Source organism: Callorhinus ursinus, unplaced genomic scaffold (genome assembly GCF_003265705.2).
Source record: "Callorhinus ursinus isolate GAN/ISIS: 27379988/994484 unplaced genomic scaffold, GSC_fseal_2.0 scaffold2, whole genome shotgun sequence".
Classification (NCBI taxonomy): domain Eukaryota; kingdom Metazoa; phylum Chordata; class Mammalia; order Carnivora; family Otariidae; genus Callorhinus; species Callorhinus ursinus.
Window position 1 is genome coordinate 85,159,438 of NW_027397064.1, and position 23,454 is coordinate 85,182,891.

Sequence of the window (23,454 nt, forward strand, 5' to 3'; positions counted from 1 at the left end):
AAAAGTGTATTCTGTATTTTAAAAATACACTTTTAAAAAGTGTATTCTGTATTTTTATTTGGGTTAGCTGTTTGTACTTGAACAGATTAAAGTTGTTGGCAATAGTAATGAAATGAGTGATAATGATAGCAGGTTATATAGATAAATAAGTCAACACAGAAGAACCTGAAACTCTCACTGAATTTTTACCTGTCTGATCTAATTTACCATAAAGAAAATAAACTTGAAGAATCCTACTAGGAAAAACAGTGTGCTTTTTGTTTCATTTTTTGTGACTAACATATCTCTGAGTTGAATATTTTTTAAAAAATAGTACACAACACAAAAACATGTAAATTCTCTGTCTACTTCCGCCTTTGGAAATAATTTGACATGTCCATTAGTTTCTTGAAATTGTCCTTTATGAAGTAATTTGAAGGAGAAAGTGTTGAAATCACATTACCCTTCCTAAACCAGACTATACAATTGTGAAACTTTTTGACTGCTATGTCCTGGCACTAAACTCCAAAGTTTTAAATCTCCTCTGTGTCTTTGCAGTTGAAAATAGGTTATTTGCCAATAACCTTTTTTTTTTAAGATTTATTTATCCATATTGCCAAAATTCAAACTATTAACCTGATTTGCTATTTGTCTAAATGTTAAAGCTTGGTTCCAAATATATTCAATCACATGCCATCTTGGTATTTTTAACTAAATAAAAGCATTTTATTCTTCCATCATTGTCCTCAGCCTCCTTCTAGGTATTGCCAATTCCTTTAGCTCAGATTTGAATCATATTTCAGGCTTCAGAGTAGATTTATATTTGTTCTGCTTCTTTATTAATGTATCAATGGAAACTAGAATATTCATTCACATTTAATTAATAATTTGCATTAATAGTAAACTTATTTTTTCAAATATTTTCCCAAAGAAAACCTTGTACTAAATCTCAGCAAAACATCAATATGTGTCCAGGCATCTGAGTCTTTAGTATGTTTTTGTACCGTATAAGGTAATAAAACCATTGTTTTTAAAACTCAACCAGTAGCCTGCTTTAGGTTTATAGCCAACATTCCCGAATAATGTATTTATAAATCCATTTTTTGGCCTTCACTTTCTTGTGTAGAATGTATACTGAAGTGAATATTTTGGATAAGTGTTTTAAAAATTACATTCTGTTGAGCTTGTGCTTTTAAGACTTGTGTTTTATCAATAACCAAATCTTGATAAAGGCATTAAAAGAAAATACCACCATAGCAAAATTCCCCACATAGGCATTGCATGAATGGACACTCAGCTTTCTAAAGACCCAACGGTGGCAGAGTGGAAAGTTAGGATTAAAAGGCCCCTTTGCTGTGGGGGTGGTTGTTAATGATCTTTTTCTTGGATATCCTGTCTTCACATATCTATTTTAGACCATAATTACAACTCATTTGCCAACATAATATAATTAATTGTTCTTTCTTGAGCAGGTCCTTTCAAAATATCTTATTCCTTCAAAACAATCAAGACTTAACTATAAGAGATATTTCTTGGTATTCTCAAACCATATTCCTTGTTTTTTTCCTCTTCCGATCTTCCTTATGTGCTATTGTTGATCTAGATAAGTCCTAGTAATAATTCAAAACTCATTTCAGATGTTTCTCTTTCAGCAAGCCCTTCTTTGCCCATCTTCCACCCGCCACTGTGTCAGGCTAGGCTAAATGGGCATGTGTATCTTTCTATTGCCATTGCCACATTGTATATTTTTAGTAGCTGTTTTCTGACTGCCTTCTCCATATCTCTCTGTGAATGCTATCAAGCATGTGTTTTTTTTTTTAAGATTTATTTATCCATTTACTTGAGAGAGAGAGAATGAGAGAGAGAGAGAGCATGAGGGGGGAAGGGTCAGAGGGAGAAGCAGACTCCCTGCCGAGCAGGGAGCCTGATGGGGGACTCGATCCCGGGACTCCGGGATCATGACCTGAGCCGAAGGCATCGCTTAACCAACTGAGCCACCCAGGCACCCTACTTTTATAGTTTGTTCTCACTGTTTTAAAATATGCTATTATTAAAAAGAGAAGTCCCTTGGAAGGATTATTTATTTCATTAATTTGTTTATTGAAGTAACTTTGTTACCTTATGACACTAAGTTACTAATTCTGACAATAGGTAGTGGCTGCCTACAGTATATTGTGTTATGATAGATTGAGTCAGTACCTGGGGGCTCAATAGGAGATTGTTATAACCACGTATGATGTCTGCCATTGAAATGGAAAAGAGGAGAAGTAGATTACATGGTATCCCTGACCTGATGGAACAGTCAGATTAAGTCATGTATTGGGGCTAAAAAGAATAATGATAATGGGAGAACAATTTATGTTAGAGAATGGGAATCTATAGAACAGAAGAATGAAACCCAGTGAAGAATCCTGGGCATCCAAGAAATAACACGAGGTGTGTGTGTGTGTGTGTGTGTGTGTGTATGTGTGTGTGTAACAGAATTGAGGAAAGGAAAATAGCAAAATATCTATAGGAAAACTAGCTATTTCTCAATTTTGTCTTCAATTTTTTTTCAACCTCTGTCTACTTATTTGTGCTGTACCATGCCTCAACTACTATCTCACCCAAAAATGTCTCCCACAATCATCCTATGATTAAAAACCCTTCTACATTAGATTGCCACAGAAAATCATTGACTTTTCTATTCCCTATTCTAGCACACAACTTAGTGTTTTCATTTTTTCCTCTCTCAAACTAGCTACATTTATTCTTAAATGTGAATGAAATTAGTCATAACATCAGCTCTCTGAACATATAATCTTGCTGCAATGTGGCAGAAATGCAAATGAAATGTAAAGCTTATTTAGCATAAAAGAAAATGGATGCTCCTTTTCAAATACTGTATTGTTCTAAATAAAAACGTTATTGTTCATAAATCTTCTCAAACTAAGTTTTGAAGTCAATCTGTCTTGTCCATAGAATTGGCTTTATTTTCAGGCAAACAGGATTCTGTGATGTGAATAACTAAGGTGAAAGACTGTGAGACAGTGCAGGTTCTGATGATTGTTCAAGCAATTCAATGCAAATTTGGGGTTAAAGTACAAGTGTTTGTTCCCTGAGATTACAAATACATAATACTTGAATAGTTCCTACTGCATTTTTTCTATAAGAATATCATGATAACAGAGTTGTCCCCATAAAGAAAAATTAGGTGTGATTTTAGTGTTCAAACATAATTAAGAATGGAAATATTTTAAGTGGCCAGTGCTATTTGCACTATTACAGTTTACATGGTCTGAAGTTACCTGATGTATTGCTAAAGACTTCCTCCTCAATGGATAGATAGACAGATAGATAGATAGATAGATAGATAGATAGATGATAGATAGATAGATAGATAGAGGCAAGTTCTCATCTCTAATGCTTTGGTTTTATCATGAAGTGGGCAACCTCTATATTTTGTGTTTTTTGTGGCTTTATATAGATCTGCATCATACATTTTTCAAACTCTACATTTTGGCAATTAAAAAAGTCATCTTCTTTGGTGTCTTCTTCTAAACTAGATCTCCAAAGAATTTGGACCATGACTTTACATTTCAGTCAACCATTAGCCCAGTGGAGTCTTCAGATTAATTTCCACTTGCACACATATGGAGAATTAGACTGATTGAAAAATATCTATAACCTGTGGCCCAGGCATTTCTTCCAGGGAGGGGTTCTCGGTTAATTAGGGAAAGACTATCTACCAGAAAAAAATCAGGAGCTTAATACAAAAAAATAATTCACTTGGCCAAGTAACATTCCAACATGATTATTTCGGGTTGCTGGATCTGTGGGAGACTCTGCTTTGTGCAGTCATTCAAAGACCCAGGAGAATGGAGGTTCTGCCAATGTCAAAGATTTGAATTCCAGGGTCTCCCTGGTGGAGGAGGGAGATACCCAGCAAACAAAGGAAAGGGGGGAAAGCATGAAGGTGTACCCGTATCTTAATCATGTTGACTCAGAAGAGACAGGCATCACTTATGTTCATATTCTTTTCATGAAAACTACTCACGTGGCTGTGCCAAGATACAAAGGGAACTTGGAAATGCAGTCTTTGGCTGAGCAGCCACTTCCCAGCATTAACTCTGCATCATGAAAGGAGAATAAAAAGCTTTGACTGACAGCTAGACATTTTTGTCACAGTCCCTTATTCGAATAAATCTATGTGATCTCTTTGGGAAAGCAGAATAATATCCTGGCAATACTAGTTACCCAACTAGATAATATATTCAGACATCATTGAATGTTGCAACAGCATTCTATGAGATTTCCATGCTTCCATACTTGTTCTTTCTACTGTCCATTCACCAAATAGCAATTAGAATGGTATTTGAAAAAAATACAGATCAGTTCATTAAATCTCTGTTTTTGATCATCATTAGTCTCCTTGGAGATCGAATAAGATGCAAACTTCTAACCCAAGTTATCAGGGAGTAGTTATCTGGCCCTGCTTAACTCTCTACTCTGATATCCAATCCCTGTCTCCTTTGTTCTCTATATTTTAGCTATGCTTCTTTCTGACTGATGTCCATTTCAGAAATTATGCACTTACTATGACTTACGCCTTAACTGCTCTTTCTCCAGATCATCACGTTAGACTTCTCATTCAGGTTGCTGCTCCAATGTCCGATCCTCAGACAGGTCCATCCTGGGCATACTAGCTAAAGGAGTAAGCTCACTATCAGTCACTTTATACCATGACCTTGTTTGATTCTCCTCCTTACACTCATCAGTCCTATGATATATCATATTTATAATTAATATTTTATAACTGACTTTGGCCTTAGATGGCCTATTCTGACCTCTCATTTTATGATGAGGAAACAGACTCAAATCACTACTGACTTTCTTAAGGTCGTATAGATATTAATGACAGAGCTGAGACCCAGAAGCCATTAAATATTTCCAACATTTACTTTATAAAATAACTTGGAGAATGTAAGATGTAATAACTTTATATTGGCCTGAATGGATTGGCATTTCTTTTTCAGACGAAGGAAGCCTGCTGCTTGTTAACAAATAATAGGTAGGATATAGCTTTCAAATAAATACCAGATTGAGAGCCAAGTGAAATGTAAAAGTGGACATAGTACATAGCCGTGTGTTCCAATATAGAAGTCTCTAGCTATAGGAGGCCATTTAAATTTAAATTAAGTAAAATTAACAATTCCTCAGTCACGCTAGCCAGATTTCAGTTATCCATAGCCACATGTGGCAAATGTCTAACATATCAGACAGTTCAGAGAACATTTGAAACATCCAGAAAGTTCCATCTGATGGTGTTGACCTGTAGGTTGTCTTATGCGCCCATCTGGTTTATTTTTCTTGATTTTGAATTCCATAATTCCCTTGTTCTTCCTAATAATTTATTCTTAGAACCATTTTCTCTACTGAACGTCAGAGGCTGACTTTCAACAAAGTAGTTGTGGTGAGGTGGGGGGGGTATAAATCTCTGTGAAAGATGATCCTCATAGTTTGTTTTAATTTCTATTTTGATGACAGTTGGTGATTTTCTTACACTGTTGTGGAAAAAAATGTAAGAACTTAAACTCACATGATTGTACACACCCTTCCCAGGACATTATATCATAACATTGGGGAGCTGCCTAATAAGGTTGCCTACTGTGAGGTGAGAAGGGATTTTTCATGCTATTCCTTTACCTTTATTCTACTTGCTGTGTGCCAGGGACACGATTACCAATTTATTACCTGTTTCCAAGGTAATGAGTATCATCCCTGACCTCTCAAGGGCACTTGCTAGTGAATCAAGGATAAGCAGCCCAGTTTCTTTCTCTCAGGCTCTGTAAATGGTGACGCTCCTGTTTGTCTCACATACTAGAGAGGAATAATTTAGGATAGTCAATGATTTCGACTATTGTTTCAGTTATGCAAGGTGACCTCAAATATAAAGTGGTTTTGTTTATTATTCCTCTTGAGCAAAATAGATTAATGAGGTCATATGGGAGAGCATAGATGACAGAGTAAAAACCAATTACAAGAACTGGAAAATCATGTCAGACTTAATATTCTTCCGATAATGGGCATAATGATCACTGTCATTTTCCAAGCTTGGATTTGCATGGCTTGCACTCCAGATGCAATTTTTTTTCTGATGCAATATAGTAAATAGTTCTGAGGTAGTTTCTGAACTGTAGCATTTGTATCCCAATAGTTAGGCTTTGCCTAAGTATGTTAAAATGATTCAAATAAAAGATTTCCTGGTATGTCACTCATAAAAAAATGAATGTTGTATTTCCCAGTGTGTAATTTAAAGTGGAACATTGACTAATTCCAGAGGAAATACCCAAGATGGCGAAAAAACTGATAAGAGGATTGAATCTGAATATGAGGACAAGTAGAAGGAAACAAGAATGCTTATCCTGGATAATAGCAATCTGAGAAGGGACATGATAAGGTTTTTAACATGTTTGTGAATCCATCATGAAAAGGTGATTCTACTTAATCTTTATAATTTCAAACATCTAAAATATGATAAACAGATGGAAATCACATGGAAATAGATTTTACATTAATATAAGTGTTCAGTGTTGGTGGGGTCATCTTGCTATGAAAAACTTTAAAAACTTGCTTTTAAAAACTGTTTTCATCTAAGCAGAAGTTAAGTTCTGGTTATTAGGAAATTTTGAAGTATTCATTTTTTGGGGAAGTGTTTTTCTTTTAGAAATTCCTACCTCTATACTTTCTTTGAATTGCAAGGTACTATGATTAATCAATAATTGTGAGTTGGTGGAAAATTTAGGGCAAGATTTAAAGAAATATAAATACCTCGGTGGAATTTATTACTGATGTAATTTTATCCATTGAAGTATCATCTATCCTTAATGTTTCATAGTGGGTAGTCTCAAGAATAACTACTTCATAAAAGTAATTGTTTGCCACTTTATGTGACTCTCTTAGACCTTTTTTTTTATTATTATTTCCAGGAATCATAAAGTTTAGTTCATTGGTTTGCTAGAGTTTCCTGTTGTTTTAATCTTCATTCAGTTAAGAAAATTGGCCTTTATCACTTATCAGGAAAAAAATACTTTATTTTGTTCTTCACATTTCCTTTAATACCGGAAGAAAAGTAGACACAAAATCACACATGTACACATGCATTCGCACACACTCCCACACCACATACACAAAAGAAGACATGTAAGACAAAATAAGCAGTGTATAATTTTGGAACAAATTAGCTAGCATTAATGAAAAATGGTAACTATTCTTCGTGAGACACAAAATAATTTTACAATCATTCTTACCCCTTTAGATTCCACACAAATTTATCTCATCGTGTATTTTGAGATTTGTTATATCGATTGCCTTTATCAGAAGCTCTGAAGGCTTCCAGCATCTCTGACTAACCTGTCTGTATTTTCATAGTTTGAATAATACTTTCCTTTTAAAAGCATATTAAAAGACAATAAGATTTTGAAATTATTTGTAAGGTGATTTCTCCAAATTTAATCTACTTTTCTTTTATTTGAAGTAATATAAGTTTATTTTTTAGACACTTGTTAAACTCTTCAAGTTACTCATCCCATCCATACCTCCTTGTTTGGGACTTTGAGAAAAATGTAAATTTCCAAAGACTTATATTGAGAATTTTACCAAAAAATACTATTTTAATGTGAATAAAATTTGTGGATTGCTTGGTTTTCTTTGTACATTCTAACATAGTTCACTGAAAATTGATGGGCAAAATCACATTGGATTTTTTAGTAATTGGCAACAGTCCCCAGTGACCCAATTAAGCATAGAAGGTATGGTTTTCAGAAATGTAATTTTAGAGAAGAGATAAGGAGATAAGTTCATTTAAGCACTGTTTATATTATAATTGTAAATTTTTATCTAACTAATATTGAAAAGAATGTACTGAGGTGAGAATAAATAAAGTAACAACATAGTAATATACCAAATCCTCATTTAAAAATGCTATTTAGTTATAGGGTTGTTCAAATGATTTTTTCAATATATAAAATATATATTATATTTCTACTAATATTAAAATACAGAAAATGCATAATCATATATAATCCTCTTACATAATGTAGTTTATGATTGGTGTCGCAGTAAAATATTAGGAATAACAAATACTTTAAATTAGGCCTGCATGAACCACAGGTGCAATAGAAATAATGCATCCTGGTATGTAGAACACTAATGTTGAAAAGGACTATTCTTCAATTCACTATATAAAAGATTCTATGATTTGATGGTGTGTTGATCTTCTTTGCTTCTTGTGCAGCTAACTTAGTTATTTTTTGAAACCTATTTAGTTACTAAATCCAAAATGATATTTGATACTGATTGTTTAACAGTTTCCAAAACAGTCAACAAAAAAGCATCAGAAGATATGTAGAATAGCAATAATTAAAAAAATAATGTTTGAAAGGTGGGAGCCACTTTCAATATAATGGTTTAATAATATGGGTTATAGAGTTTGATAGACCTAAATGAATATCATAGCCTATTGGATAATTTTAGTAATATAGGAATGTGATTTTAAGTTCAAGTGTAGTTAATTCCTCTCCAAGAGATTAAAAGTTAATTCTTACGGTTGATTTATTTCTGGATATGTTAAATTAATTGTATTAAAGAAATAAAACTCTTGGAAAATTTGTGTAGCTTTTTACCACCAACTGGGTTGGTTGGTAAACCATCTCAGCGTCATGCAACATTAAAATAATTAAGTCAAAATATTCCAGTATTCAAAAATGTTTTGAAAAATAATATTATCTTAGGAGATTTCACTCATAATGCACAGCTTGCCATCTTTAAATTGTCTCTCCTCATCTTAGCTCCTGTTCTCTGTTTTCAGCTGTTGTCACAACATCTTTATCTTCTCACTTTATGAAATGCCTAAAAATTCTGCTAAAGCAGTCCCTGAATGTTCTTGAATTTCACTTCCTGCTCTTTCACAGACACACTCCTTCTCACCATTAACTGTATACTCCTCCTACTGTACATCAGTCCCACCCATTGAGATGGCTCTCAGTTCTTCCACTCTTCCTTAAATCTGTATAGTATGGTCCTAGGCACAGAATACTTACTCTCTATCTGGTCAGGACACAGAGAACAGTGGTGAATACATACAAATCATTATTTGTTACTTAACACACATTTCCAATATACCCTTTGTCAAGGGGCATTGTTCATTCTCCTAAAGCAGTCTTCATTGTCCAGACCAGATTCAGAGGGTTATGAGCCCCACTGGAGCAGAGAGCTCCTTGCAGGTGACTTATTTATCCTTTGGCCTAGATGAGTTCTTGAGTTTGCAGAAATGTGTGATTTGAAGATTGAGTAAGTGAATGAGAGACTACTGCTAAAATTAATACATGCTCCCTTTAAAACAGGAAATGAAAACCCTACAATAAAGAAATGTGTTCAATTTAGCATTTTCCAATGTTTTTTTAACCACACATTTACCTTTTTTCCCCCTGAAACCTATTAACGTTTTGCAAAAATTTGGTATATATTTTGCATTTTGTACAAAAATGGTTACTAAGTTTTGTAAAATTGTCTTAGGTGATGAAGTTGACAATCAAAAAACAATGTCTCCTATAGTTCAGCCTTCTTCATTTATCTGACTCAAAGCAGATGCAGGAGAAATAAGAATTAGTGGGCCAAAAAAAAAATAGTAAGTCATATTTTATTTCTAATTTAACAAATGGGACATTACAGAGCCTACAAATAATAGGAATAAATTAAAATGAAACTAAACTTTTTTAGGCCACAATGTCAGCATTTAGCATCCCTCAAATATTAATATAGTAAGTATTTTAGGTTTTCAAGAAGCCCTGCACATAATACAGAACAATGAGTGGATTTCATATGGAATAGTGATTGCATTATATCCTAACTCAATGAAAAGAGAATAAAAATCTTTCAAAAACATTGACCTACAGAAACTAGTTTCCCTGGACTAAGGTCTTAACAGTTGAATGCTTCACAGATCGTCTAATGCCTTCAAGAGGCCTAATAGATATGGGTTCATTTCTTTCATTGCTGAATATGCTTAGGATAATCCCGACTCACTACAGTTTAATGCCTGGTCACTCTCAGGCATCAAACACAAGTGGTGTAGATGAAGAGAAAAGACAAAATAGCCACCTACTCCACAGCTTCGAAAGTGGGTCAACGAACTGTGTTAATGCGTTAGAGCTGCAGTGTCCCTAAGACACTAAAAGGAGAGAAAGGAATAAAAAGAATTAGAGCATGCTATCCTATGGTCTCTCTTCCTTCATACACTTATATGGTCAGTTCTCTTGCTTTGCTTGAGCTGGGACCTGCTAAAAATTGAAACCGGCTGCAGAGTTTTAAAAGGTAATGATTGGGGGTGCCTGGGTAGCTCAGATGGTTAAGCGTTTGCCTTCAGCTCATGTCATGATCTTAGGGTCCTGGGATCAAGTCCCGCGTCAGGCTCCTTGCTCAGCAGGGAGTCTGCCTCTCCCCCTGTCTGTGGCTTCCCCTGCTTGCGTGCTCTCTCTCTCTCTCTGGCAAATAAATAAATAAATAAAATCTTAAAAGAAAAGGTAATGATTATCTTCATCTTCCCATAGAGGAAAAGGTTAATGTTACTTAACCAACAAGCAGACAAGGGAAATTTGTGAACTCTCAAATAAATCTCTGTAAGCAAACAAATAAAAAAAAGGGCATACACTCAAATACACTAGTTTCTTTAAAAAGCACATTAACTTCTACTAGATGTTGATATCAGAGAAAAATGTCATTTTGGTCAAAAATTTCACAGCAAGTGGCCAGTATCATATATGGCGGAGTGCGTACTAGTCAGATTCAATCAGTGACATAAAACATGACTAGATCTATGCCAAACTTCTCTAATTTAATTCTCATAGGTGGACAAGTGTAGCACTTGTGTGGATGCCAAGCACATGATGCAATGTCACAATATATTAGTTTGAATCACATTATAATGAGATGTGATGAAATATAATACATCACATTAACATAGAATGAAAAAATAGATATGCAGTATAACTTTTGATACTAAGTATGCATAAAGGGGGGAAACAAATTATGGGAAGTCTGGGAAAACTGTGAAAGCAAGAAATCTGAATTTATTTACAAATCAAATCTTCACTCTAGTAACACTCAGCAGAGCTGCCATCATTAATAGTCAAGGCTTAATAGTACTGCCATTTCAAGTTGCATTGGTTGGAGAATTAGAACATTAGTTTCCAGGCCTAGATATTGCTGTTTTTCCTATGAAAATTACTGATACTGGTTCAGGTTTATTTATTCACAGAACCAGAAGGCTAGTTTTTCAAGTAAAATATTTTTTAATTTTATTCTTTCTCTATTTTTCCATATAACATATATTTCCATTTAAATATGTTATTTTATTTTATTTTTTTTAAAGATTTTATTTATTTATTTGAGACAGAGACAATGAGAGATAGAGAGCATGAGAGGGAGGAGGGTCAGAGGGAGAAGCAGACTCCCTGCCGAGCAGGGAGCCCGATGCGGGACTCGATCCTGGGACTCCAGGATCATGACCTGAGCCGAAGGCAGTCGCTTAACCAACCGAGCCACCCAGGCGCCCCAATATGTTATTTTAATAATGCATTAATATCCATCCTCAGACCCCTGCCTAGCATCTCCCTCTTACTACAATGCTTATTTTGGCCTTAGCAATCAGAAGCTATATAGTTTAACTTATCATGGGCTTTCTGAAAACTTGAAAGGGTAGAAGCCTATTTTTTAAAATTTTTTATTGTTATGTTAATCACCATATATTACATCATTAGTTTTTGATGTAGTGTTCCATGATTCATTGTTTGTGCATCACACCCAGTGCTCCACGCAGAACGTGCCCTCTTTAATACCCATCACCAGGCTAACCCATCCCCCCACCCCCTCCCCTCTAGAACCCTCAGTTTGTTTTTCAGAGTCCATCGTCTCTCATGGTTCGTCTCCCCGTCCGACTTACTCCCCTTCATTCTTCCCTCCTGCTATCTTCTTCTTTTTCTTTTTTCTTAACATATGTTGCATTATTTGTTTCATAAGTACAGATCTGTGATTCAACAGTCTTGCACAATTCACAGCGCTCACCATAGCACATACCCTCCCCAATGTCTATCACTCAGCCACCCCATCCCTCCCACCCCCCACCACTCCAGCAACTATTTTATATACTGTCTTTTTGAAATAGTTTACTAGAAACACTAAGTCCTCATGAATCAAATTCTTAGATTGTTCCTTGATCACTGCCCCTTAGTTGAAAACAATATGGGGTAGGAGAGAGGAATAAACAGTTGGTATTCCCTATATCCCTGTCGTGGAATTCTGGGTATCTTACTAGTGGAAGGTCTCAAATCTGCGACATGATAAAGGGCCTTGTAACCACAGCCAAAAAAGGAGCATAGCACTTATCTGTTCTGGGTATAGAGTTCCTCAGCCAGCTCTTTCTAATTTCAGAAGGAAGTTCCTGAATATACAGGGTAGAGTAGCTTGTTTCAGAGATTTTGTTTAGCAATATGTGTTGATTGTCTGTTGGGCAACTTCTTATAAGCAGTAACTGGGGGAATAATCAATTCATATCTCTCAATGAGATTTTACCTATCAAGGCATATTTGGTACATTCTAGAGAACAGGTGGAAAGGCAAATTAGATCACATTTTTGAGAGACAAGAATGACAAGGTGAGAAGTTTCAGTTGTATCCCTTTGCCTTTGGAGTCATTCAAGGCTTCTGTGTAATAGACTGACATGTAAATAGTTTTATGAAGAACAATCTGATAATCTTAAAATATTAGTAGGAGTTAAGTACATATTTAGAACAAATATATCATTGAATGATTTATCAAAGTATTCAGCTATAATTTATAATGTTTCAGTAATTAAAAACTATACAACAGTATTCACCTAGAACCTTTATAAAAGCATTATTCTCTCCCTAATCTGGGGAGATTACTCAAACATTTATATAATACTCTATTCAACTATCTTTTCTAATTTTCTGATGACAAGAGTCAAGCTACAATATGTACTCCTCAAAAGGGATCATCAGTGTCCTGATCACTTTTGTACTACCAGCGGCTATCTCTGTGCCTGGAATGACGTAGAGTATTAATAACCACAGGTTAAATGTGAATAAATGCAAAATAAATGAATATAAAAACTGCTTTGCCTTTCTTTCTAATCTGGTATGTCAGAATGTGTTATTCTTATTTGTTTTACACACACACACACACACACACACATTATATATATGTCTGGATAAAAATCAAGTCCTACATGTTATTCTCAATGGTACTGCTACTGAATTCCTATCATTCTGAATTGTAAATCAATATGAGGTAGCCCAAAACACAGTTTTCTTGAGGCTAAAATTTCCTTATTTTTCATTTGACAATGATGTTGATTTTAATCAATAGAAAGTTATTAAAAAACATTTTATTAGACTTGCTAGTAGGATTTAAAAGGAAAAAGATATTAAATAAGCACAATATTAGATTAGATTCTATTAACACTTGCTCTTTTCATATGTAAAGTTACCACTACAGTTAGAAATGAATTTGTTGTTTATTTCAGTGATTTGTAAGTCAATGAAACATATTGATAGAGCACTACATACTCAATACAATACGGTTTAGTATAAATAATTTGAGATGAGAAATATCTTCAGCATAATGATACACCTGAAATTTGTAAATTATAGAAGTAATCATTTAAATACTGCTTTGATTAAAAAATGCAATTAAATTTTTAGACTATGAGGATTCATCTACCTGGAGGTAGAAAAATAGAGCTTATTAAAATTATAAAAGGCATAATTTTTATCAGATCTCAATGTTGATACTCTAGTGGGCTCAAGTTAAACTCAAGAACTAAATTCCTTATGAATTATAATGTTAAAGTAGAAATAAACAAGATATAATTTCCCATTGAAATGTTGAAATTTGAATTTTTTAAAAGGATAAATGTAGAAACATTTTGTTTCAAGATAGCTCAGAATCAACATTTTAAAAGCCCAGCTTTTTCTCGTAGGCTAAATATTTTACAGGTGTGATTAATTTCAGGCACAATTTTCTGCCCCTGCACTCACCTGCTGGTGGATTTAATTAGTCATTGGTACCTAACTTTGAGAATACAGAGCTTGAAAATAACACCTGGAAATTTCCACTTCATTTGACATAAAATTGCAAGAACGTGTCCTTAGTAAAAAACTTAGAAACTTCTGTAATAGATATTATTTTACAAAAAGGAGTAGGAAGGATATATAATGTAAAGATGTAGTTTGGAAAATGTTTCTGCTAAGACAAATACCATGTGATTTCACTCATATGTGGAATTTAAGAAACAAAACAGATGAACATGGGGAAATTAAAAAAGGGAGAGAGAGAGAGAGAGGCAAACCGTAAAATAGATTCTTAACTGTAGAGAACAAACTGAGGGTTGCTGGAGAGGAGGCTGGTGGGGGAATGGACTAAATGGGTGATGAGCATTAAAGAGAGCACTGTCTTGATGAGCACTGGGTGTTATATGTAAGTGACGAATCACTAAATTCTACTCCTGAAACTAATATTACACTATCTGTTAACCAACTAGAATTTAAATAAAAACTTGAAACATTAAAAAAAAAAAGAATGGTTTGTATTTGGAAAATGATCCACATTTGTTTGTTCACATGTTTGCAAATATCAGGAGCTATACATACTAAATGATTAAGTTTAGGCATTAAAACATGAGACGCATATATCCACCAGCTTTATCATATCATTTTAATAGATGCACCTCAATTATGGTGATGGTACAAATGAAGAGAAAAAGAGAGAAAATTTTGAAGAAAAAAAGAACAGCTTTGAGGATGGAAGAGTGATTGGTGCCTTCATTTTCTAGCCAAGAAAATGAATGACACTGACAAGATTGTCAGTTCCCAAAAAAAAGAACTTCACGGGGTTCAATAAATACAAGAAAGAATTTGGGGAGAGAAGAAGGAAGTAGATGCTAAAGAAAGAATAAGAGAAAAGTAAAAATTTATATTTAAGATAATAACTAAGTTTGTATGTTACACCATTTTTCCTGGTAACCTGATGCTAGGTTCTTTTACTGATGCCTTATGGGCTTTCTTTGTAATATAAATCATCATACCGACTCATTCACTTATTAATTTTTAATGTTACCATTGACAAAATCCCTCTGGGTTGCCTGTACATAATTACCAAAATGGAGTACAATCATAAAATGAATAGAAGCTAAATTCAAAATTAAATAAAAGCAGGTCACCTCCACATTAGGAAAGGCCCTGATTTTGAACAAGCTAAGCCATTATTAAACTGGGAACAGATGGCCCAAAACAAAGGGTGTGTGAAGACAAGGATGTCCTCAGGAAAAGGTGTCTTTTATTTAGGAGAGAGGGAGCTTTTGTAATATAAGAAACTTTTTATCTGGGGAATCTTAAGGGGAATACTATTTTCAAAGATATTTTATTCATTTTAAATTTACCACTGAGCATACCCTTCTAATTAACCACAAGATTCATGTGTGGAATATCAGTAAGAATAACAAAAACATTTGGGATGTTGATGTTGTGACATGTTGTCAGTTTATTGGGCAGCTGTTCATTTTTCTAGAACCTTGCTTTTTAAATCAGTCCAGGCTCAAAGGATTTTGGCACTTTAAAGTTTCTAAATTGTCTGCAGCAATCTAAGGCCATTCTTCCCTGATATTTGCAATGCATTGCCTAGCCAGACACTGGATTGAGTCATTCAGATAACTAAATCACAGAGAAGAATTTTTTTCTTCTCTGTGATTTTGTTTTAGTTCAGGTTCTCAGAAACTTTGACTTTTCTATGAGACTTTATGATTCTAGCACAAATACATTTTTGTGTGTATATAGACATTTTTGCCTAGCATGAATTTTCATAAACTAAGTCATTTTAACGTGATTTTCCTTCTTCTTTATTTGTTTTTAAACATCATCCAAATCTGGAGCTAGATCTTCAAGAGCAGAGGAAGACTGTGGTCACCAGATAAACAATAATTTGCACTTGTCCTAAGGGGCTGACTGCTCTGTTGACTGAGAGCTTTTTGATTTAGTTGCACTTTCTCTTCTTTTTTTAACCTTTGGAGATAGGACCTATACTGCAGACAAGATTGCAAGACAAGGCTAAAGGTGATAAAGGAGAAGGAGAGGACCTTATAAATGTAGAATGAAGGAATCATATTCATGGTGTTTTGCTAAATTTGATCAGCCTATTTATTGCTTTGAGCTAGACATATGTAATGGACTTATAACTATAAATGCATTTATCAGTGACATTTATTTAGAAAAAATTAACTTTCTTGTTGTGGATACAAAAGTCTCTAGCACCAAATTTTACTTTTCACTCATTAAATGTATTGTTTTCATAACTAGACATAAAGTCTCTCCAGTACAAAATGATTACTGTAGACCTCTGGTGTAACAGGCAACATGATGTCTATTAGAGATAAGTCTGTGGATGTCCCACATCCTCAACCATCATGTCATTGGGTTTTTGCCTTTCTGAAATGTACATGTTGATATCTCTAGATTATTCAATAAATTGTTGATAATAAAATAATGAATATATTAGTAAAACAAAATATATTTTTTTCATTTTACATTTACTTGTATATTGGTATGTACAATATTCCCTTCAGAATCAATCTGAGGAAAAAAATTTACTTTGCAATTTTGAAGTATAGGGATGTAAAGGCTTTCTGCCCTTAAGCATTTAATAATCTTGGGTGATGAAACTAAAACTCATGAAATGGAGGATAACACAACACAGTATACAATGAGTGCTAAATTGAATGATACCCAAAAAATTAAAATTGGAAGGAGATCAAGGATTGCTGATAGGGCCACAGAAGGATGGGAGACTCCGATGTGCTATTGTTATAGTTAATATTTGAATAGATATGGGGGAAAAAGAGGTATTATCTCAAAAGGGAAATATGCATGACGTATCTGGTTGAGCTGAACCAACCTTTTTCAACTGTATATTCTACCAGATTGTGAAGGCTAAAAACATGAAAAATTATCTTCCTTACCCTTAATGAGTGTATAATCTCATGGTGTAGAGTAATCTCATGGTAATAATCTCATGGTAATCTCAAGTATAGAGTGGGATAGCTGTGATGAGGGTGTTAAAAAAGATAGTATTTTAATGCGTTAAGGGATAAAAAAATATATAAAAATAACGACTAAAAATTTTTCGAACTGAGAAAACTTCAAGGATGAAGTAACTTGAATGGGTAAGAGCTCCAAAAGTAGAGAGATAGGGAGAATTATCCCAGGCAGAAGGGACTGCAGTGAAAGAAGGGACACAAAAATGTACTGAAAGGGTTATGACAGTGATCGGGACCAGGCAATAACAGCCCAGCATGCCTGGAATTTAAAATTCATGAGAGTCTATAGTGGGGGAGAGAAGTTTGCTTTGGAGTAGAGGAAGTCTGTAGATTCCTTAGATACCTTGTGTAATTGTCAGGATGTGCACTGGGGTGTGACCATTATAAGATTTATTCATTTATTTTTAGAGGGAGAATGAGAGAGAGAATGCTGGGAGATGAGGCAGAGGGAGAGAGAGAGAATTTTAAGCAGATTCCCCACTGAGTGTAGAGCCTGACTCAGGACCTTGAGATCACAACCTGAGCCTAAATCAAGAGTCAGAGCTTAACTTCGGAAGTGCAAGACCCACTGCAAACAAAACTGGGTGACTTGTCACTAGTGGTAGAAGACAAGGGGGAGCTGAACATCACCCCATGGTTATAGGAGTTGGTTTGGGTCAGTTGTAAAGTCATTTTCAAGGCGAAGAAGTAAACCAGAGACAGATTTAGTGAAAAGATAATAATAAACTTAATGTTGGTCAGTTGGCCAGGGTGTCATGAAAACCAAAAATAATTGTATTTCTATAAGAACTGTTTAAGATAACAGAATCCTTCATTATTTTTTTTTCTAAATACCTGAAGGCCACTTGGACTGCAAATGAACACAGAATTAGTGAAGTGGTGAAATACGAAACAAATGAGAACAGGTAGCCAAGTAGAGGTAGGGACCGTAGACTCTAATTTAGACAGATTTTAGAAGGGGTGGGATGAAGGTATGTAGCTTACATATCTGTGGGACAGAGAAAGGAATTGAAAAAGAAAACTGACAGTGATAATTCTGGGAGAATGAGAAATCATGATTGATTGAAACATTGAGGTCCCATTTTTGAGAGCCTATTAGTAATTCAGGAGAGATTAAGCAACTCCGGAAGTTGTTCAAATAATGGTGCTAAAAGTAATATAGTGAACAATTAAGGGTGAATTTGTACAGCATAGCACCAAACTGGAGCAAGACAGCACATATATAGTGACTGATGTGGAACATATGCAGAAAACAGAAAAAGTAAAGGCATTTACATCAAAGTACAGTCTTGTGTTCTATAATCTCATTTCTGTATGACTATCATTCACTTTCACTCAGAATATTTCTGAATTTTGGGAACCCAATTTTTATTCATGTGTACTCTGCACCTGGAATAGAAATACAAGTCAAGATAAATGAGTCATCTAAAGCAGTCATAAAATCATGTCACAGGGAAATATTTTACTTTTTTTTTTTTCATGTGGCATAAAGCCTGTAGGTTCTGGAAGGGCAAGTTGGCCAGGATTGGGGATCATGAGCAAAAAGAATAAAGAAATTCAGGAACAATATATATAAAAGATCTCACTTCATGTTGAATTGGAGCCTGCATTTCCAAAGCAGTGAGATTAAAATTATAAAGTACTAAAAGGACACTTTTAATTTCTCTCACTGATTCATCATGAAAATTGCAAAATACATTTATCATCAAGGAAAAGACATTTGTGTAACAAATGGACAAAGGCTTTTTGCTGGGATGTTGTTAGATCATCTACCAAGTCAAAACAGTTGTACATTTTGTTAATATGTTACTGGAATAAAATAATGCTGCACATTTAGCACTGGATTATGTGGCCCGCTGCCAAAATTTGTAGCTCTGATTATAAGGTGCAAGTTTAAGTAGTGCTTCATTGATTTATGCCTGATGCATTATAATTCACTAACTGACAGGGTAAGCAAGTAGATTTGTTAATTAGAAAGTAAAATACATTTTTGTCCTGTTTTAGTACTTTTAAGTTTTGAGGCTAAGGTAAAAAATAATACATAGTATGATAAAATCCACCACATTCAAAAATTCATGGCACCTTAAAATACTGGATATGGGAGCTAATGTAATTTTTTCTTTTTTTTTTTTAAAGATTTTATTTATTTATTTGACAGAGAGAGAGACAGCGAGAGAGGGAACACAAGAAGGGGGAGTGGGAGAAGGAAAAGCAGGCTTCCCGCCGAGCAGGGAGCCTGATGCGGGGCTCGATCCCAGGGCCCTGGGGCCATGACCTGAGCAGAAGGCAGATGCTTAACAACTGAGCCACCCAGGCGCCCCTAGTGTAGTTTATTTCTTAACTCTTTTTGCCAAACAACCATAATGAAAGGGATGTAAACTCACTTGTGTAAGTTAATAAAGCTTATAACAAATACCATTTCTGTATGTAGCAAATCAGTTTATATTAAATAAATATGTACACATCTGTCTTAGCAAGAAGTATTATAAATCACTAACAAAAACTCTGCTGACACTGCATTTTTATTTTTTATTATTTATGCATTTATTTATTTATTTTAAAGATTTTATTTAATTATTTGAGAGAAAGAGAGATAGCAAAAGAGAGTGAGCAGTGGGGAGAAGGAGAGACAGGCTTCCCGCTGAGCAGGAAGCCCAGCACAGGGCTTGATCCCAGGACCCTGGGACCATGACCCCAGCTGAAGGCAGATGCTTAACCAAATGAGCCACCCAGGTGCCCTGACACTGAATTTTTAAATAAGCTCAGATTCATTATTCAACAATACTTTATGAGGGTTTTCATCTCCTATCAATAGGTTAAACCCCCCCCATTCAACATGGATAATTTTAGTAGTTCTTTTACTATCTTATCTATAATCATCTAAATTATATTTCCCAAAAGATAAATGTGGAAATATCTATATATTTAGTTAAATTAAAATGAAGGAGAATCTAACACTTGAATAAGAAATATGTTGAGATTTTTGTTTTAAATATTACTCTCATTCTACATGTCATTCAATAACTCTTAATTATACTCCTAAAATGAATTAAGCAGAACATTTTTTTGGAGATGAAATTTTCCATTACTACTGATATTTTTATTTAAGATACTTCCCTCCATTAATCCATGTTATTATGACATTAGAAAATATCCCCATTTTTAATAAAACACTTGTGATTTACTGAGTTGACAATAGCAACTAACAGCTTGACCATGGGGAATTTGCTTAACTGTCTGGAGAGTTAAATCATATACTTTTGTGTGCAGTTATCTATTCTGAGTACCCAGAATGTAGAGAAAATAAGAAGCAGTAAAGGAAGAAGCAAGAGCCCCAAAACAGATAACAAGAAAAATGAAATTCCCGTGGGACAACTTGGGGCCAATTCCAATAGCTTCATATGTTGAGGAGGGATTGGGAATTGGAAACAAGGCACTCATCTTCCAGGAGCAGGACAGGACCAGTGTAATCGGTGGAAATGAAACAGTTGTCCATGGGACATGATGGATGTAAGTGGAATGTGCCTGCCCTATGGAAACTGATTACGGAGGCTAGCACCTTTCTGTCTAATGGTTGAAATACAAAGAATTTCTCTCCCTGCTTTCTACATACTAGAGACCTGGAGGACATAGAAAGTGAATGAATCCATGAGTTTTGGAAAGAAATGTGTTAGAATGGCTCTCTCACTGAAAGACCTATGGGGTGCTGCTATCTGATGGTGTCACAAAAATATGGAGACACTTAACTGGCTGAGCCACCCAGGTGCTCAGATATTTCTGAATATATTTTTTGATGTAAAATATGTTTTTTAATCATTGAAAATTATGTTAGATAGACTCTCAGACCTTCAACCTTCTCTCTGTGGAAGACTGTTTCAGAATCTTGCTGGGAGGACAAGGGTACCAGAGGCCTCCTAGGATAGATTTCCTGGGCAGTCAGGGGCAGCTATGTAGGAAAGCTTGTAGATGACTAAGAATTCCTTACAGAGACAACCTAATGATGAAATGCGTCATCAGTAAAAAACAACAACAACAACTAAAAACACCTCAGTTCTAATGTTGATTATTTTTGATTTCACTTCTAATTAAATTGAAATTTGCCCTGGCCTACTAGATGCTATAGGAGTTGGCCCACCACTCCGTGCTCGACCTCATTACCTATAAACTCCGCAGAGCTCTCTGTTCCGGTCACTCTAGCCCTTTGTTCCAGATGTTTGCCCACCTGTAGGACTTCCCCGTCACTCTATCCTTCCCCATTACTCACCCTGATATTCTTCATAGCATTTAACACTCCTGGCATGTTATATGTTGTTTTTCTTGCTATCTATTTATAGTAGATTGTAAATTCCATGAAAGAAAAATAATTTAGTCCTGTTTTATGTCATGTTGTATGCTATAGATGCTAAAGTAGTCACTGAATGAAATAATGAATAAACACCTCATTCCACTTAGCTACTATTATCCTTCTTTACCTTAATAAAATATATTAAGTATACTGATAGGAAAAATAGTTGAAACTTGGTGGGTAGGAGATAAGTGTATAAGTATTGATTTAAAACCAGTCTTGGGTGAGAAAGATGCTACTTGGTAGAATTATTCAGAGTGATTAAACAGTATATTCATTCCTCTCTGTTCAATAGTTTAGCCCCTAAATATTCCAGCATTTAGCTTGTAATGTAAAAATTGTCTCAGAAAATAAAATGATATCATTTGCAATTTGGCCAAAGCATTGCATTTTCTAAAAAAAAAAAAAAATGTTCTTAATCTGACATCTTGTCTTAATATAAGTAGGTCAAAAGACCACCCCCAGAGTGTTGGTTGATTATTCTCAAGCAATATTAAAGCATAAAATTGTAATTGATGTACTTAAGTTTCATCACACCTCCATAAAGATATAGAAAGAAGAAAATATATTGCCTGCATCCCTGTCATCCATGATAAGATAGAGTTCAAATAGGGGAAGTATTCTATCTAAAATTATATTCTATATACCTAATATTTGGAAAAGATTAAACAGTTCCTTGATAAATATATAAATATTATCCCATTTCTTTAGCCTATAATCTATTCTTAGAAAAAATCCAATATTATCCAAGGTCACTTTAGCTTACCGTAATTTTCAATGATTAAAAAACATATTTTACATTAAAAAATATATCCATCTTTGAATCTGTTCCACAGTGACTTGCTGGAAAAGCATGACTTATAGGATGCTATTCTAGATCAGGAAAAGAATATGAAAAATGAATAAATAATGACCTCTAAAAAATTGTGAAGGAAAATGTATCATATTGTCTTCAGCTATCCCTGCACAGGAAAGCGGGTGGGATAGATAATAGAGATGCATAAGGCTATGTCATTCTTATTCCCAAGTAACACAATCATCTTGACGTATTCTTTTTAGCTTATAGTTCAGTATTATATGGTGATAAATTTTTAGGTACTTTTATAGTTAATCTTTACTCAGCCTTTTTTTTTTTTTGGTGTAATTAGGTCTCTTGAAATAGAGTTTTTGGACTTTTCAGTTACACTTTTAAGTACTTAATCTTTATTTGGTATTAGGAACAACACAGTGTAGGCACCTGTATTCACTCTTAACAATTCTGCTATGGACTGTCCTTTGATACTTTATATAATTTCATCGTTGTTAGCTAAAGAGGAACATTTCCACAATCTAACCCTAAAACATCTTCAGTGCAATATGGGTACGTCTAAATGGACAGCATCATTAATTTTCTAAATAATTATAAAACTATGGTGGGAGTACTTGAATTAACAAAAACAAACTTATCTTTCTAACTATCTTTCTAACTATGTTACATCTTTTGCATTCCAGATAAAAGATATATGTGTTGAAATGAAACTTTGACTTATTTTTTCCCCACATGTGCTTTCTTCAAAATATTTTGGCCCTATGATTATTAGATAATGCTATCATCTGGGAGGAGGACTGATGAATAGTGAAGGAAGATGGATATTCTTATTACTTCAGAGTGAACTGTGAATTGTATCCGACAAATGAACTGTGCTTTTCTATACAGAGAACTATTAGTTTGAACCATATAAAATTGTCATTTTTGTAGGTTGAAAATTGTATACCAGCAATTTCATACGGTTCAATGAAATAACTTGTTACCTGCTTTTAAGGAAGTTAACCATCCTCTACTAAAGATCTTCAAAATACCAAAGACAATATGAATAATCTCTATTGAGAAGTCTAATTTAAAGCATCTTGAAAGATACCACGTTAAGTAGTTTTTCCCGTTGTAAGCACAATGATAAAGCTGAATCTAGACATATAAATATCATTATTTGCTTTACCTTCATGT

General features: G+C 34.4%; 1 protein-coding gene across 1 annotated transcript in view; it reads left to right on the forward strand.

The window, feature by feature from the left end:
* Positions 1–23,454, forward strand: part of LRP1B (LDL receptor related protein 1B) — a 1,894,461-nt gene that overhangs the window by 149,081 nt on the left and 1,721,926 nt on the right. The window lies entirely within an intron of this gene.